The 19140-nt window shown below is 46.1% G+C and overlaps 1 pseudogene; it reads left to right on the plus strand.

Annotated features, from left to right (window-relative positions):
- Positions 1–1373: 1373 nt before the first annotated feature.
- On the plus strand, positions 1374–2433 carry LOC120989531 (annotated as a pseudogene).
- The last annotated feature ends 16707 nt before the right edge of the window (positions 2434–19140 follow it).

Below are 19140 nucleotides of genomic sequence, written 5' to 3' on the forward strand. Positions count from 1 at the left end.
AGGCAAAAGGGCCAACAAGTGCTAAGCATCTCTGGGAACTCTTTCAAGACTGTTGGAAGACCATTTCAGGGGACTACTTCTTGAAGCTCATCAAGAGAATGCCAAGAGTGTACAAAGCAGTAATCAAAGCAAAAGGTGGCTACTTTGAAGAAAATAGAATATGACATATTTTCAGTTGTTTCACACTTGTTTGTTATGTATATAATTCCACACGTGTTAATTCATAGTTTTGATGCCTTCATAGTCATGAAAATAAAGAAAACTCTTTGAATGAGAAGGTGTGTCCAAACTTTCGGTCTGTACTGTGTATATATATATATATAAATATAGATAGTTAGTGGGAGATAGTCAGTGTAGTTTAGATAGTGATATAGTGTAGCTGAATATTCGCCCAAAAATTTGCAAAATATTGCGAATTCGAATATTGCCCCTGCCGCTCATATCTAGTTTAGCAGTTTCTTGGATGTTTTTTTTTGTGTTTTCGCAGAAGAGGGATGGCTTATTTCAACTGCATGGAGAGCTCTTTTGACCGCAAAATCTTTAAAATGCAAGCACCACAACTCAAATTAACTCCAGGCCTTTTATATACTTAATTGAGAATGAAATAATGAAGGAATTGCCCACACCTGCCCATGAAACAGCCTTTGAGTCAATTGTCCAATTACTTTTGGTCGCTTTAAAAACAGGGTGCCACATGTAAAAGCACTGAAACTCCTAAACCCTTCATCCAATTTTAATGTGGATACCCTCAAATGAAGGCTAAAAGTCTGGACTTTATGCCCATGTCCATTAGATAACTATAACTTGAATATGTTTTAGTAAACAGGTAATAAAACGAAATTTGTCAATGTCCAAATATACCGTATATGGACCTAACTGTATATCATCCATATAATATCAAATTCAATTCATTATGGGCATGTTCTATTCTTCATACAACAGCACAAATAAAGTGCTACCAACAGCATTCACACTTCCCACCACTCTTTATACTAATTTCTGATCCCACTGTCCAGAAATCCAATGAACATTTTGCACCAGCCTCATCAGGGGTGTTTCAGTTTGACTCATTGTTTTTCACTGTATCAGATTGAAACTTCAATTTCTCAGGATTAAAGGGGTTGTTCGCTTTTTATATTGATGACCTATCGTCAGGATAGGTCATCAATATCACAATCTGATATTGATGACCTAATTCAGAGGATGGGTCACAATAGGAAAAAAATCGACAACCCCTTTAATTGTTGATTGCCAGTTGCCACCACAAGTTAAACATTGGCAACTTGCCTACAAGGAAGCTGTAGGATCTTCGGTTTAGTTGTGTTAGGCAAGTAATGTATGGTTGCATGCAAGGGTGAGAAATATAGAGGGAAATGGGTAACTTCTCCATGTTCTGTAAATCCTTGGACAATCCCACAAGTCCTACTGTTGTGTATAATAAAGTCTGACTTGGTGTAATTTGGAGTCTAATTATGCTGCTTTAATGTCTTTTTTCCTTTTCAGACAAATCTGACTATGTTTACAGAGTTCTTCCTCTTAGGATTCCCAGGCAACCAACTTTTAAGAAACATTATATTTCTTCTGTTTCTTTTGGTGTTTGGAGCAACAATATATGGAAATCTCCTGATCATCATCCTGGTGTCCACCAGTAAAAACCTACACACTCCAATGTATTTCTTCATATCACAACTGTCCATCAGTGATGTCTTATTAACCACAAATATTGTCCCCAACCTGCTCCACATTCTACTGAATAATGGAGAAACAATTATTTTTATAGGTTGTATCACTCAGTTTTATTTTTTCTGTGTCTCAGAAGTATTTGAATGTATCCTCCTCACAGTGATGTCTTATGACAGATATGTGGCCATCTGTAATCCCCTCCGTTACACTTCTATTATAACAAGTGAATTTTGTGTGAAATCAGTTGTTTTGAGTTGGGTTTTTTGTTTTTTGGTTTCAATCATTGTCACCATAACACCATCAAAGCTGAGCTTCTGTGCATCAAATATCATTGACCATTTCTTCTGTGATATTGTTCCCTTAGTGGAAATTTCTTGTTCTGATACCTTCATTGTCCATTTAGAGATCTATGTATTAAGTATTGCTTTCGTTATTGCTCCTAGCACAATAATTATAAAATGTTATGTGTGTATTATTGTTAATATCTTAAGGATCCCATCCAGTACTGGTAGACAGAAGGCCTTCTCCACCTGTAGCTCCCACCTCATTGTGGTCGCCATATTTTATTGGACATTATTCAGTGTTTATGTTTTCCCCACAAAAGGACAATGATCAACCATCAGTAAAATCCTATCCCTGCTCTATTCTGTATTTACTCCTTTGGTCAATCCTGTTATATACAGTTTAAGAAATAAAGATATTAGGAAAGCCATGCAGGGAACATTTTATCTACATAGCAAAAAACAGTAAACAGAAAACTTACAGGTATGGAGCTTCAGGATTATCTAAAGCAGCTCTGTCACTTACATACTCTAATGGTGGCATTCCATGTCCACTGGCAGTCCACTCCTTCTGGGGGTGGGAATGGCTGTCATCTCACTCTCCAGCAATGTTGATCTAGACCTTCCCCGGAATCCCTCTCATCTTACCTGGCAGGCCCAGCCCCCAAAGTAGCTCTGATCCATCCACCTCCATGTAGACTGAGACCTGTTTGTTGTGCACACTTCCTTTTGCTCTTAAAGGCCCATCACTCACCCTGTGGTGCATAAGGCACTATAACCTTTGGGAAGGTGCCTGAGCAATAGGTTCTAATAACTTAGGTTATTTGCCTGTCCATGTACTAACTTCTGCCTGATTTCTGGATTTAAATTTTTGCTTCCTGACCTCTGCTTGATCTCTGTACTGAACCCGAATGGCTCTCCCTGACCTTGGGCTGTATATTGGGTTGCACAAAACTCTGCCTGCCATAACCTTGGCCTACCCATGATTATGGTTTTGTCTGATCCCTTGGTGCCTTTGTGCTCTGCACTGGTGTCTCTTGACTCTCTTGGGTCAACAGTTGTCACGGTGGGGAGTGGGGGAAACGTACAATGTGGGGAAAATAAGGTAGCAGCTAGGCCTGGAAACAGGGAAAAGGGAGCTGGAAACCAACTAAGCATTCCTAAATCCTATCCCTGACCTTCTGACTGTATGAGCCGCCCATGATGGTAGGGGGGCTCATACTCTTGAACCTGGGCCCTACTGACCCTAATGGTCCCTGCAATATGGCGTCAGAAGGTGAAGACAAGCGATTCCTCCAAGACACAGAGGAACCAGAGTCTCCAACAGGCCTAGCAACAAAGGGGAAGAAAGCAGCCAGTAGTGGACGACATGACAGGTAAGTGTCCAGAGGCAGAAAACACCACTGCCAACATGGACACCTAACTGACAGCTGCAACAGGAACTCGAGCCGTCCACGCGGCTACCACTGGATCCTGGAATTGCGCATAGGCCCAAACACACATACCAGGCAGGACCCAGCACAAACAACAAACAGAGAATCCAGTAAAAACAACCTAGACCACATGAGGCATTAACCATGGCGGCACAAGGCTCATAACCTTGTAGTTTCCCCTGCGGGGAACTCCAGGGAACCCATTCCAAAGGTAAGGACATAAAAATGATATGTCTGGCATTCATGCTGACCTGAAACACCAAACCAGACCTAACAACAAACCACAAAGATAAACCAACACCAAACACACAAGTGAGGTAGGGTAACAGAAACAGACACAAAGAGGTGACATCGATGTCCTATATGGTGGCCCTCAAGGACTTGGCAGATGGAATAGCACCAGCTCCTCAAGACACTCAAGACAATCTGACCTCAGGCTCGCAACTCCAGAACATAAGAGCCATGAGGCCACACCCAGCTCCACCGTACACACCTCTTAACCCCATGCATACCAGAAAGGGAAGAAAGAAAACCTTAAAGGGGAAGTGCACACACATGCTCATCAAACAACACTGGCAACCATAATGCGCAGCGAAAGTGTCACGGCAAACTACCACCAAGCCATCACAACAGTCTCTTGAACATAGACTACTCTATGAGGTACCAGCCTAGTGGTTTCCCTGCAGTGGAGTCGAGGATGCTTGTTTAAAGTTTAAATGGTGAAGACCAGGTGGTGCTGCTTAATGTCCTTCAATTAAATTATTGTTCACAATACGGACAAGAATTGGACATGTTCTATAATTTGTGGAACAGACACACAGATGTGGACACATGGATGACATTATTGTGATGTCCTTTTTTTTTTTTTTTGTGTACCCATAAAAATTAATAAAACCATGTGCAATCTGCAAAAAAATGTGGATTGGACACAGATTTAAACTACGGTCGTGTGAGTCATTGGCAAGATCTAGACTTTTTCTGTTACACTAAAAAAGATCAGCCTGAAATCTCTGTCCTTAAGGGATGCATTAAGTGGCTTATTTTCACTATGAAATCACTGCAGACAAATGAGTCAATTATTTTTTTCTTTCATTGATAGATGCTGGGATTTCAGACCAATTTTCAAGCTACTTTTTTCCTCAAAGGAGTAACATGAAAACGTCATGCAAATACGATATCCCTTTAAGGTCACAGTCATATTTCATCGAAACAATTTCTAATGTGCTTTTCTCACAGGAATAGTTGTGTTGAAGGGGAAACGCCCTGGGCAGTCAGTGGCTGCCATATAGGTGCTCAAGCCAACACACACCGGGATTAATTTCATAAGAAGCCAATGTGCCTATTTGCATATTTTTGGTGTGCGAGAGGAAACTCAAGCAAACACAGGAATAACCTACAAACTCATTGCTGTACTGTGTTTTCCATTCACAAATTCATATGTGGGACAAGTTATGTTTTTAAAGGCATTATTTATTTTACTATAACTTTTATTACAAAACAGGAAAGAAATTAGTTGTAGGGTGAAAAAAAATCGCAATACCGTCTTGTTTTTTGGGGTTTTGTTTTTACAGAGTTCCTGGTGTGCTAAAAATGACCTTATTCTGTGACTGTGAGTATGATTATGGCAATATAAAATTTATAAGGGTTATATTGTGCTTTAATGTTTTAAAAAAGTAAAACCATAAAAAAAAAATTTGCTGAATTACTTTAGTCTGATATTCTAATTCGATATTTTACATTTCTGTTCACAGGGTTTTTTTTTTTTTTTGGGGGGGGGCTGTAATTTTTACTGGTACCATTTTTTAGTTTATATGACTTTAAGGCCTCTTAAACATGGTCGTTGCCCGGCCATTGCCGCATTGCAGCCCGCATACACGGGCACTGGCCGTGTGCACCTCACATCACGGATGCAGACCTATTCACTTGAATGGGTCCGCAATCCGGGAGATGCAGTGCGGAACAGATCACGGACCCATTCAAATTGAATGGGTCTGAATTCGTCCCGGCCGCCACACGGATGTTGCTCGTGCATTCGGGAATGCAAATTGCGGTGCCCAATGCATGGAACGGCCGCACAATGGCCGTGTGCATGAGGCCTAACAGCTTAAGGAAACAGGATGAGAATGCTGCTCCTAAAGGGCCGCTACTTTGCGACCCAGGTCACTGACCCAACCTGGGAAGATGGAATGCTGAGCGAGGACAGCAGTACAGTGGGGGAGGAATCTGCAGCACCGCAACAGGCTGGAAGAGGCAGTGGGGTGCCAAAAGGGAGAAGGCGGGCCACACCAAACAGGCCCGCAACTGTTCCACGGAGAACCCCTTTGCAGAATTCTCCCTTGTCAAGGGGTAGATGTTCCACAGCAATTTTTTGAGGAAAGTGCGGACGACAAAAGAATAGTGGTTTGCAACCTGAGCCATACAAGCATGATCTGATCTGCCACATGGCATCCAAGCACCGTAATAAGTGGGACGGACGCCTGGGTCCACAATCTGTGTCTGCGGGTCACACCACTGACTCCTCTTCCCCTATGTTACGTGCTGGCCATTCCACTGTCAAGGGCGCAGGCCCGAATGCCTCATCCCCTGGACCTTCGCAAGCACCATCAGTGACCACATACACTTCTGTGTCCCAGCACAGTTTCCAAATGTCCTTACTCCAGAACTTTGAACGCAAGCGAAAATACCCAGCCACCCACCCACAGGCCATAACACAAAATGCGCAGCTTTTCAAATTACTGGCCCTGGAAATCTTGCCATTTAGGCTTGTGGACACTGAGGAATTCCGCAGCCTGATGTCAGCGGCCATCCCGCGTTACGCAGTCCCTAGCCGCCACTATTTTTCAAGGTGTGCCGTGCTCGCCCTACACCAACATGTGTCACGTAACATCACACATGTCCTGACCAACGCAGTTACTGGGAATGTCCACTTAACCACGGACACATGGACAAGTGCATTCAGCCAGGGAAGCTACATTTCCCTGATGGCAAACTGGATGAATGTTGTGGATTCCCCGGGAGCGAGTCGTACCCTGGGATGGCACAGGTGCTACCAACTCCATTGTGTGCCCTACGTTGATCAGGGTTTCCGCCAGCACCTACATTAGTGGCTCCAAACCCCACTTCTACTTCTCCTCCTCCAACTCCATCTCCGATTTGTCCGTGTGCAGCACCAGTCAATCATCAGCCAGTAGCTGGAATCAGTGTAGCACTGCAGTGGGGAAGCAGCAACATGCTTAGGGGACAAACAGCACACCACCACAGAGCTGTGGCAGGGAATAAGAGGCCAGACTGAGCTGTGGCTCTCGCCACTCAACCTGTGTATGTTCCTCAAACTATTTCTATTTACGTCATGTCATACTTGACAGATTTCATTGCCTCCAAAGCAAGGTGTCCAGCTCTGGTAATCGGGGACTTTGAGAAGACAACCCAAGGTATTCTGTGAGGGGCATGGCGAGTTCATAGAATTTTTTATTTTTTTGGCACATGTTAGCGGAAATTGATGATTTTTTTTATTTTTATTTTTTTTCCTACAAAGTCTCATATTCCACTAACTTGTGACAAAAAATAAAAACTTCCATGAACTCACCATGCCCATCACGAAATACCTTGGGGTGTTTTCTTTCCAAAATGGGGTCACTTGGGGGGTAGTTATACTGCCCTGGCATTCTAGGAGCCCAAATGTGTGGTAAGGAGTTTGAAATCAAATTCAGTAAAAAATGACCAGTGAAATCCGAAAGGTGCTCTTTGGAATATGGGCCCCTTTGCCCACCTAGGCTGCAAAAAAGTGTCACACATGTGGTATCTCCGTACTCAGGAGAAGAAGGGCAATGTGTTTTGGGGTGTCTTTTGACATTTACCCATGCTGGGTGAGAGAAATATCTCTCTAAAAGACAACTTTTCCCATTTTTTATACAAAGTTGTCATTTGACAGAGATATTTATCTCACCCAGCATGGGTATATGTAAAAATACACCCCAAAACACATTGCCCTACTTCTCCTGAGTACGGCAATACCACATGTGTGACACTTTTTTGCAGCCTAGGTGCGCAAAGTGGTCCAAATTCTAAAGAGCACCTTTAGGATTTCATAAGGCATTTTTAACACATTTGGATTCCAGACTTCTTCTCACGCATTAGAGCCCCTAAAATGCCAGGGCAGTATAAATACCCCACAAATGACCCCATTTTGGAAAGATGACACCCCAAGGTATTCCGTGATGGGCATGGTGAGTTCATGGAAGTTTTTATTTTTTGTCACAAGTTAGTGGAATATGAGACTTTGTAAAAAAAAAAAAATCATCATTTTCCGCTAACTTGTGCCAAAAAAATATAATTCTATGAACTCGCTATGCCCCTCACGGAATACCTTGGGGTGTCTTCTTTCCAAAATGGGGTCACTTGTGTGGTAGTTATACTGCCCTGACATTTTAGGGGCCCTAATGCGTGAGAAGTAGTTTGAAATCCAAATGTGTTAAAAATTCCCTGTGAAATCCTAAAGGTGCTCTTTAGAATTTGGGCCCCTTTGCCCACCTAGGCTGCAAAAAAGTGTCACACATGTGGTATCTCCGTACTCAGAAGAAGTAGGGAAATGTGTTTTGGGGTGTATTTTTACATTTACCCATGCTGGGTGAGAGACATTTCTCTCTAAAAGTCAACTTTTCCAATTTTTTTATACAAATTGTCATTTTAGAGAGATATTTCTCTCACCCAGCATGGGTATATGTATAAAGACACGCCAAAACACATTGCCCTACTTCTCTTGAGTACGGCGATACCACATGTGTGACTTTTTTTTGCAGCCTAGGTGGGCAAAGGGGCCCAAATTCCTTTTAGGAGGGCATTTTTAGACATTTGGATTCCAGACTTCTTCTCACACTTTAGGGCCCCTAAAATGCCACGGCAGTATATATACCCCACATGTGACCCCATTTTGGAAAGAAGACACCCCAAGGTATTCCATGAGGGGCATGGCGAGTTCATAGAAGATTTTTTTTTTTGGGCACAAGTTAGCAGAATTTTTTTTGTTTTTGTTTTTTCTCACAAAGTCTCCCTTTCCGCTAACTTGGGACAAAAATTTCAATCTTTCATGGACTCAATATGCCCCTCAGCGAATACCTTGGGGTGTCTTCTTTCCAAAATGGGGTCATTTGTGGGGTGTTTGTACTGCCCTGGCATTTGAGGGTCTCCGCAATCATTACATGTATGGCCAGCATTAGGAGTTTCTGCTATTCTCCTTATATTGAGCATACGGGTAATGAGATTTTTTTTTTCCGTTCAGCCTCTGGGCTGAAAGAAAAAATGAACGGCACATATTTCTTCATTCGCATCGATCAATGTGGATGAAAAAATCTCTGCCAAAAAAAGGAGGGGAAAGGCGTCTGCCAGGACATAGGAGCTCCGCCCAACATCCAAACCCACTTAGCTCGTATGCCCTGGCAAACTTGATTTCTCCATTCACATCAATTGATGTGGATGAATAAATCATTGCCGGTGATTTTTTTTTTTTACCTTTATAGGACAAACCTCTCCTTCCCCATGGGACAATGTGCAAAGCGCAAATCGCCCAGAGATGTGGCGAAGTACATTATGCACTTTGTCCCTGGTGAAAGGAGAGGTGAGTGAAAGGGCCCTAATAACCCTGTGTGCCTGTCCTGTGTAACGCAATCCCTATGCTAAGTGTACCTGTGTGTGGTACTTCCGGAAACACTCCCCTAAGCATAGGGCAGAGTGGTCAGGGCAGTCAGAACAGAAATAGCGGGTCTCACAGCTTATTCCACTCCTGCTACAGACACAACATTTTTTTCGGGGTGGCGGTCGGTTTGAGGTACCACCAACGACACTGGGGAAATGTCACTTGTGTAGACGGCTCACTACACTGGTGGTTGGGGCCACGGAACCTCCTGGATACAGGAGGTTCTCGATGATCTCTTCCTGAAATTTGAGGAAGGATCCTGTTCTCCCAGCCTTACTGTAGAGAACAAAACTATTGTACATCGCCAATTGAATTAGGTATACAGACACCTTCTTATACCAGCGTCTGGTCCTGCGGGAAAGTAAATAAGGAGCCAACATCTGGTCTTTGAAGTCCACCCCTCCCATGAGCAAATTATAGTCATGGACCGAGAGAAGCCTTTCAATGACACGGGTTGCTCGTTCAATTTGGATTGTCGTGTCTGCGTGAATGGAGGAGAGCATGTAAACGTCACGCTTGTCTCTCCATTTCACCGCGAGCAGTTCTTCGTTACACAAGGCAGCCCTCTCCCCCCTTGCAAGATGGGTGGTAACGAGCCGTTGGGGGAAGCCCCGGCGACTAGGTTGCGCAGTGCCACAGCAGCCAATCTGTTATAAAAACAAATGCCTGAAGAGGGGGACACTTGTGTACAAATTGTCCACTTAAAGATGGTACCCCTTGCCAAATAAGGGTGACACCAAGTCCCAGACTGTCTTCCCACTGCTCCCCAGGTAGTCAGGGCAACCGACCGGCTCCAGGGTCTGATCTTTACCCTCATAGACACGAAATTTGTGCGTATAGCCTGTGGCCCTTTCACAGAGCTTATACAATTTGACCCCATACCGGGCACGCTTGCTTGGGATGTATTGTTTGAAGCCAAGGCGCCCGGTAAAATGTATAAGGGACTCGTCTATGCAGATGTTTTGCTCAGGGGTATACAAATCTGCAAATTTGGTGTTAAGGTGGTCTATTAGGGGCTGAATTTTGTGGAGCCGGTCAAAAGCTGGGTGGCCTCTGGGACGAGAGGTGCTGTTGTCGCTAAAGTGCAGGAAACGCAGGATGGTCTCAAATCGTGTCCTGGACATGGCAGCAGAGAACATGGGCATGTGATGAATTGGGTTTGTGGACCAATATGACCGCAATTCATGTTTTTTTGTCAGGCCCATGTTGAGGAGAAGGCCCAGAAAAGTTTTAAATTCGGAAACTTGGACGGGTTTCACCGGAAAGACTGGGCATAAAAGCTTCCCGGGTTGGCGGTTATAAATTCAGTGGCATATCGGTTTGTTTCTGCCACGACTATGTCCAAGAGCTCCGCAGTCAAGAACAGCTCAAAAGACCCCAGTGCCGATCCGATCTGAGCTGTCTCAACCCGAACTCCAGACTGGGCGGTGAAAGGGGGAACTACTGGTGCGGCTGAAGTTGGGGGCTTCCAATCAGGGTTTGACAGCACCTCAGGGACTCAGGGACACCAGCTGCGACGGGGGAACTATTGCACGTGCCACCGTACCAGCTTCAACTGCCCTTCTGGTGCTCGCCACTTCACCATGTTGTACGGCAGTGCTGGTACTAGGTCCAGGATGGACTGCGTTGCTGGTGTATGCCTCACCACGTAATCCGACAGCGCCAGCCCCACTCTGCTGCCCTTAAAGCAGATCCTGCGCAACCTGTGGTCTAGCAACACGGGGCCGGGTACGCCTGGTGGTATCAGGGACCTCAACCTCCTCGTCCGAACTTTGGGTCAGACTGCCACTGCTTTCTACAGGTTCATATTCTGACCCGCTAGACTCGTCAGATGAGGGTTCCCATTCCTTATCTGACTGGGTCAGAAGCCTGTAGGCCTCTTCAGAAGAATACCCCTTATTTGCCATTTGGTCAACTAAATTTAGGGGGTATTCCCTGAGACTACCCAAGAAAAAAAGCAAGCCATGGGAGGCTAGCGAAGTACAGGAAGCCGCTGCGATTGATACAAAATATCAAAACTGATTTTTTTTATCGCCGCAGCGCTTGTGAAGTGATTGTGCAGTGCTAAAAAAAAAATAATATCTTTTTGTCACTGCGGCGGGGCGGGCGTGGGTGAACGCACGTGTGGGCGACCGATCAGGCCTGATCGGGCAAACACTGCGTTTTGGGTGGAGGGCGAACTACGATGACACTAATACTATTATAGATCTGACTGTGATCAGTTCTGCGATACGCTAATCAGCGAATCTGTGACTGCGGTGCAGTGGGCTGGCCGCTAACCGACGCTAACTACCTAACAAAAGGGCCTAAACTATCCTAAACCTAACCGTCAATACTAGTGGAAAAAAAAAGTGACAATTTACACTGATAACTTTTTTACCTTTCACTAGGTGATTGACAGGGGTGGTCAAGGGGTGATCAAGGGGTTAATTGGGGTGATGGGGGGTGATCTGGGGCTAAGTGTAGTGTTGGTGTGTACTCACATTGATGTCTGCTCCTCTGCTGGGACCAACCGACGAAAAGGACCAGCAGAGGAGCACAGAAGCCATTTAACACATTATATTTATAAATATAATGTGTTAACTGGCTTGTGATTCGATTTTTTGAAAATGACCAGCCTGCCAGCGATGATCATTGGCTGGCAGGCTGGTGACGAAATACTCCTCTAACTTTTGCCTGCCCGCAATGCGCATGCGCGGGCCAGCTCTGCCCGAAATCTCGCGTCCCGCGAGAGGACACGCAGGCGCGTCCAGGAGGAATAACAGGGCCCCCGCCAGGACGCAATCCTGCTTACTGCGGTCCTGAGGTGGTTAAAGGGAGTCATTGACAGGCTAATCCATCCAGATCAGACTGGGTTTATACCCAAGAGATTAGTGCAATCCAGCATACGTAGAGCTTTTTTGAACATGCAGGTTGAAGAGGGGGGAGGTTCCCGCTCCATCCTGTCATTGGACGCCGAGAAGGCGTTCGACAGGGTGGAGTGGGAATGTCTCTGGAAAGTAATGTATAGCATGAATCTGGGCCAGTATTTTATCAAGTGGGTCCAGATCCGATACAAACACCCTAAAGCTATAATAAACATCAATGGAGTATGGTCTGAGCAAATAGAGCTGCATAGAGGAACAAGACAGGGATGTCCCTTTTCCCCTTTACTGTTTGCTTTGTTTATAGAACTGCTGGCTGCTAAAATCAGATCGAAGGAGTCCGTAGTTCCTTGGCTAACCAAGGATGGGAGGCAAGGGGAACACACAGCAGTTCCAACAGAGGCAGGGCAACACTCTCCAAAGCCTGGGACAGTTTCACAACACCCCGCCAGCACCCTTACCCTGATGCGCGGCCTACTGTCACAAGGAGAGAAACATTTTGGAAGATGGTGAAGGAGTACATAGCAGACCGTGTCAGCATCCTCAATGATCCCTTAGTGCCTTACAACTACTGGATGTCCAAGATGGACACGTGGGAAGAACTGGCGCTCTACGCTTTGGAGGTGCTGGCCTACCCTGCCGCCAGCATTTTGTCTGAGCGGTATTTAGTGCTGCTGGTGACATTATAACAGATAAACGTATCCGCCTATCAACTGAAAATGCTGACAAATTGATTCTTATAAAAATGAACAAGGCCTGGATTGACCATGACTTCTTGACTCCAACAGAGGAAACCAGTGAACATAAAGGCACTTTAAATGTGTTGTTTATAATGTACTGAATATTCTGTATTCCCATGCACCCCTTCCACCACAAACAAGGGTATATGGTTGATTCTTCCTTTTCTCATCCTCCTCTTCCATCATATCAACAGGCTTATTCGTCACATATAATGCCCTCACATATTTGCCCTTCAAATATAATGTTTTAAATAGTCAGCTCACCTGCAGGCCCTTGTATGTAATTTTTAGAGGGTCAGCTCAGCTGCAGGCCCTCGCATATAATTTTTTAAAAGGTCAGCTCAGCGGCACGCCCTCGCATATAATTTTTAGAGGGTCAGCTCACCAGCAGGTCTTCACCTACAATGTTTTACTGGGTCAGCTCACCAGCAGGCCCGCACATAAAATCTTTTACAGGGTCAGCTCAACCGGAAGGCCCACACCTCAAATATTTTACAGGGTCAGCTCACAAGCAGGCCCGCAACTCAATTTTTTTACAGAGTCAGCTCACCTGAAGGCCATCGCATAAAATTTTTAGAGGGTCAGCTCACCTGCAGGCCCGCACCTCAAATATTTTACAGGGTCAGCTCACCAGCAGTCCCGCACATAAAATCTTTTACAGGGTCAGCACACCTGCAGGCCCGCAACTAAAATCTTTTACATGGTCAGCTCACCTACAGGCCCACACCTAAAATATTTACTGGGTCAGTTTACCTGCAGGTCTGTACCTGAAATCTTTTACTGGGTCAGCTCACCTGCAGGCCCTCACCTAATTATAACTAAAAGGTAATTTTCGTGCATGCTGCCTTGCTTGGATGTGGTAGCCATTGCTGTTTCTCAGGCTCTCTCTCCGGACTCAAACACTGAGTCCCCGTTACCCTTAGTTACAATGGTTTGCGCTGACAATAACATCGAAAGGTGATTGACCAGACATCCGAATGGATAGTCGCTGTGGCGAAACCAACCTCGCCACTGGGTTTCGGAGGGGCCTGGCTACCAGCCTCTTGCCTCAGGATTATGGCCCATACTAACTTTAAAGGAGCAGACAGACCGGCCGCACAGCTTAAATCTGTCTTTGCAATTGTATTTTATGTGAGGGTACCCAGATAGCTAATTTTATTGTATTTGTGTATTCTGAGTGCCATTCACCTAATGATATGCATTCAGACTTGAGCTATCTGGGAATATGTTAAATGTCTGTGTTTGCTGTGGGGGTGTGACATTGTGTGTTTGGGTGGTGATTTCTGTCCTGTTGTCCCCACATGTGTATTGGCGATTTCCCTTTGTCTTGAGAGATAATTGGATTACTCCTCGGGTGTCTCCAGGGCAGAGAGGAGGAAACCATGATGCATTGTGGGGATGTGTTGTGTCTGTGTATCCTGAGTTGCTGCATATCTGTCCTGTGTCACAGTCTTCCTTCTGGTCCCCTAGGGGCATGTACACCAGATGGGGACCTGCATAAATACGGGCGGGTAGCCCTCAATAAAGTGTGCCTGTTTTATCCTTCATCATGTTGAGGCTGATGTTTGGGTAACTGATCGACGCTGGGGATTGCTATACGCTGGGAGATTTGCTATACTCCCCTGGCTATAACTACTAGCTCTTTTAAGAGCTGTTCCTGCTCTCTGTTTTTAGGAGAGGTTCATCCACTGGAGCCTGGAGCCTTGTCGTAAGTCCAGGGTGGGTAGGAGACGGCGAGACCTCAACCAAGCTTCGGCGGTTCGTGGGGTCTGCAGTGCGTACGGTGTCAAGTGGAGTGCTTGGAGTCCTCGGAAAGCACTAGGAGCTATATCAACGGAGGTACCCGGTCGGGGTGCCAGGAGATCCGTTACAGTCGCCATCACGGGGAAGTGCGATCGGCCCCTAGGTTAACTAAAGTCACCAAAGCGGCAGCAGGCCCTCACCCATAATGTTTTAGATGGTTAGATCAGCAGGCCCTTGCTCCAAATGTTTTTGAGGGCACCAGCAGGCCATCAATCATAATTTTCCAAGGGTGTATATGATGCCCTCCTTTATGAGTAACTAAGGGTGTATTGGAGCGCCGGTTCCTTGTAATTTTTGGCAGCACTTTCACTTAGTGCATAGGCTTTATGAGTGTAGGAGTCCCACTACCTGAACAATTGTAACACAATGTGATTGAGGCCCCTCTTTATGTGATATACAGGTTGTATCGGAGTGCCTCTTTCTTGTAATTTTTGGCAGCACTTGCCCTTTATATACAGGAAAGAATGTTTTCTATAAATTTTTCCTCTGAAATCAATTTTTATGGTTTGGTGAGTATTATTGTCAGTCTGTAAAAGTGGCTTACTATTCGGGCAACATCATTCCCAGCAGCAACCTGCGAGTCCAAGATGCATCCAGACATCCTCCCCCTGCTGTTCCAGAACCGTTTTGGTGGTGTTTCCATTAATTTCTGACATTTTCCTATGAACCAGGTACCCTCCCCTCTTCAGAGCAGGGGGTACCTGGTTTAATGCTCGGGTTCTCCCATTGACTTCCATTATACTCGGGTTCTCGATCACCCGAACATCCCGATGTGTTCTGCCTGAGCACCCGAGCACTAAGGTGCTCGATCAACACTAGTCACTACAACTGAACATACTGTAAATGGATCTAGAAGAAGAGCAAAAATATGTCTCCAAATCATAGATTATGCATTGGTCTGTCGATTCCTCTAAGGAACAAAAAGATACTGCTCTGTCACCTACAAGGAAAAGGCCAAGGCTTACAGAGGATCTTCCAGAACTGGGTTATCCTGCCGTTCCATGTTACACCACTAGAGGTTCTGCTGGAGTTGCAGCTGCCGACAACACCAGAGCTAGCAGTAACAGCAATGTGGATTTCACGCAGCTTAAAAAAGGACCTTTGCACCCTCAAGTAAGGGACCCAGGATGAGGACTGCATTTGACAACTTCACCTGACAGATGAGAGATCATTGTACCTGGGGACTGCTACCAACCAAGGTAAATGTGTGCCACTTGCTGTGGAATGATAGTGTGGGTCTGGCAGCTAGGCCCTTGTAGAGAGAGGGATTGTTCTGTAATAATTAGTGGCTGGATGGCCGAGGTGTTTATTTGTGCCCAAATTAAGCCTATTTATGTTTTATTTTAAAGTGTGAATAAAACACTGTTTTTGGACTTTAACCTGCTTGTGTCCCTATCTCACTGCATCACCACCACCTGCCTACTAGAGCAACTCCCCACAATACCCATAGTTATTAAAAAGACCTCAATGACCAAACACATTTTAGGGGTCTGCAATGGCTTATAGCTAGTGTTGAGCGAACAGTTCGAGCATAGTTCGGGTCCGTACCGAATTTTGGGGTGTTCGTGACACGGACCCGAACCCGAACTTTTTCGTAAAAGTTCGGGTTCGGGTTCGTCGTTCGGCATGTATTTTGGCGCATTTTGAAAGGCTGCAAAGCAGCCAATCAACATGCATCATACTACTTGCCCTAAGATGCCATCGCAGCCATGCCTACTATTGGCAAGGCTGTGATTGGCCAAGTGCAGCATGTGACTCAGCCTCTTTATAAGCTTGTGCGCACGTCGGGACGTGCTCACTCCCGATGTGAATAGAACAGGGATAGACGCAGCTGATGCTAGGGCGAGAATAGGCAGGGATAATTGAATAACTGGAAGCAAATTTCTCTCCTCCACCTGTGATTCATCTGAACAACTGCAGCTGAGCTGCTTTTTTGATAGGGATTGGCTATTTTTAGAGTGGCCAGAGTGATTTTTCCATCCACATGTACCTGGGCTGACCGCCGGCCGCCATTTTGCGACTTGTAGTGCTGCAGCAGAAGCTGCCACAGTGTGCATTCCAAAGCTCCAAACAAGTCAGACATCTACACCTGGGATTCAGACCAATAGCGATTTAGCAGCACAGTCCAAGGCTATTTTTTTTAAAGGTTGTGCAGACCATTTTGTGGCACATGTTACTGGGCTGATAGGCGGCGGCCATCTTGGGACTAGTGCTGCAGCACAATCTCTCCCAACGTCCATTAATCACTTGTAATAGTGGTCTGTGCCATAGAAATCCTACATCAGGGACTTGGGTGTGCTTGTGTCACCCCTACTAATACCAGTCCACCTGTAATCCATACAGTGAAAAGCCATAAAGTATTCCAGTGAGGGAATTTTTTATTTATTTAAAAAAGGCCAAGTTAGTTTATCTGGCGTTCAATATACTAGATACAGTTAGGCCTGCGTTTCATACATCTGGAATTAGCAAACTAATGTGCTGGGGTTGGGAAAACATATATGTACCCATACTAGAATCTGTCAAAGAAAGCGGTACTCACATATAACAGTCATTCCATCTGTAATCCATACAGTCAAAAGACTGAAAGTATTCCAGTGAGGGGATTTTTTTTATTTAAAAAAGGCCAAGTTAGTTTATCTGGCGTTCAATATACTAGATACAGTTAGGCCTGCGTTTCATACATCGGGAATTAGCAAACTAATGTGCTGGGGTTGGGAAAACATATATGTACCCATACTAGAATCTGTCAAAGAAAGCGGTACTCACATATAACAGTCATTCCATCTGTAATCCATACAGTCAAAAGACTGAAAGTATTCCAGTGAGGGGATTTTGCTTATAAAAAATAATATATTTCATTGTGGTGCGAGTTGAATCGCAACAATGAAGAAAAATACTATTAAGGGACGAGGACGCGGTCGTGGTGGTGTCCGTGGAGCCTCTGTTGCTGGTAGAGGACGTGGCCGTTCGGCCCCAGGCGCACACAGTAGGGAACGAACTCCCTCAACTAGCCGGCAGAATGTACCGCAATATCTCGTGGGGCCCAATGCCGCTCTTAGGATGGTAAGGCCTGAGCAGGTACAGGCATTAATCGATTGGGTGGCCGACAGTGCTTCCAGCACGTTCACCACATGGTCTTCCACCCAGTCTTCTGCGGAAAGCGCACAGGTGGCACCTGAAAACCAAGCCCATCAGTCTGTCACATCACCCCCAAGCATATCAGGGAAACGGTCTGAGCCACAAGTTATGCAGCAGTCTCTTCTTCTGTTTGAAGACTCTGCTTCCAGGGTTTCCCAGGGGCGTCCACCTAGCCCTTCCCCAGTGGAGGAAGACATACCATGCACTGACGCACAACCACTTATGTCTCCAGATGAAGAGGACATGGGAATACCACCACAGAAGAGTCACCGACTCTCTGATGATGACGAAACACAGGTGCCCACTGCCGCGTCTTTTTGCAGTGTGCAGACTGAACAGGAGGAGGTCAGGGAGGGAGACTGGGTGGAAGACGATGCAGAGGACGATGAGGTCTTAGACCCCACATGGACTGAAGGTCGTGGCGATGACTTTCACAGTTCAGAGGAAGAGGTAGTGGTGAGACCGAGACAACAGCGAAGCCAAAGAGGGAGCAGGGGGCCAAAGCAGACGAGCCGCCGCCCCCAGAGTTCGCCTGCTACTGGACATCGCCAACAGGGACCCAGCCCCACAAAGGCAGCTTCAAAGAGTTCCCTGGCATGGCACTTCTTTAAACAATGTCCTACCGACAAGACCCGAGTGACTTGCACGCTCTGCCATCAGAGCCTGAGGCGAGGCATTAACGTTCTGAACCTCAGCACAACCTGCATGACCAGGCATCTACATGCAAAGCATGAACTGCAGTGGGGTACACACCTTAAAAACCAGGCACTCGCTGAGGCTCCCCCTGCTCCCTCTACCGCTGCTGCCTCGGCTTCCGCCTCGAGAGGAATGTTGCCACCTGCCGAGCAGCAAACAGAGGATGTGCCACCGACACCACCACCACCGCCACCGTCAACTAGCGTCTCCACTATATCACACAGCAGCGTTCAGCTCTCAATATCTCAAACCTTAGAGAGGAAGCGCAAATTCCCCCCGAGTCACCCTCGAGCCCTTGGCCTGAACGCCAGCATTTCTAAACTGCTGGCCTTTGAAATGCTGTCATTCCGGCTGGTGGACACAGACAGCTTCAAACAGCTGATGGCCATGGCTGTCCCGCAGTATGTGGTTCCCAGCCGCCACTACTTCTCCAAGACAGCCGTGCCTTCCCTGCACATGCAAGTGTCCGATAAAATCAAGTGTGCACTGCGCAACGCCATTTGTGGCAAGGTCCACCTAACCACAGATACGTGGACCAGTAAGCACGGCCAGGGACGCTATATCTCACTAACTGCACACTGGATGAATGTAGTGGCGGCTGGGCCCCCGGCGGACAGTTCCTTGGCGCACGTCCTTCCGCCCCCTAGGATCGCAGGGCATCATTCTCTGCCTCCTGTAGCCTCCTCCTCCTACTCGGCTTCCTCCTCCACTGCTTCCACCAGCTCATCCGGTCAGCCACACACCTTCACCACCAACTTCAGCACAGCCCGGGGTAAACGTCAGCAGGCCATTCTGAAACTCATATGTTTG

The sequence above is a fragment of the Bufo bufo genome, chromosome 1 (assembly GCF_905171765.1).
Source record: "Bufo bufo chromosome 1, aBufBuf1.1, whole genome shotgun sequence".
Lineage (NCBI taxonomy): Eukaryota > Metazoa > Chordata > Amphibia > Anura > Bufonidae > Bufo > Bufo bufo.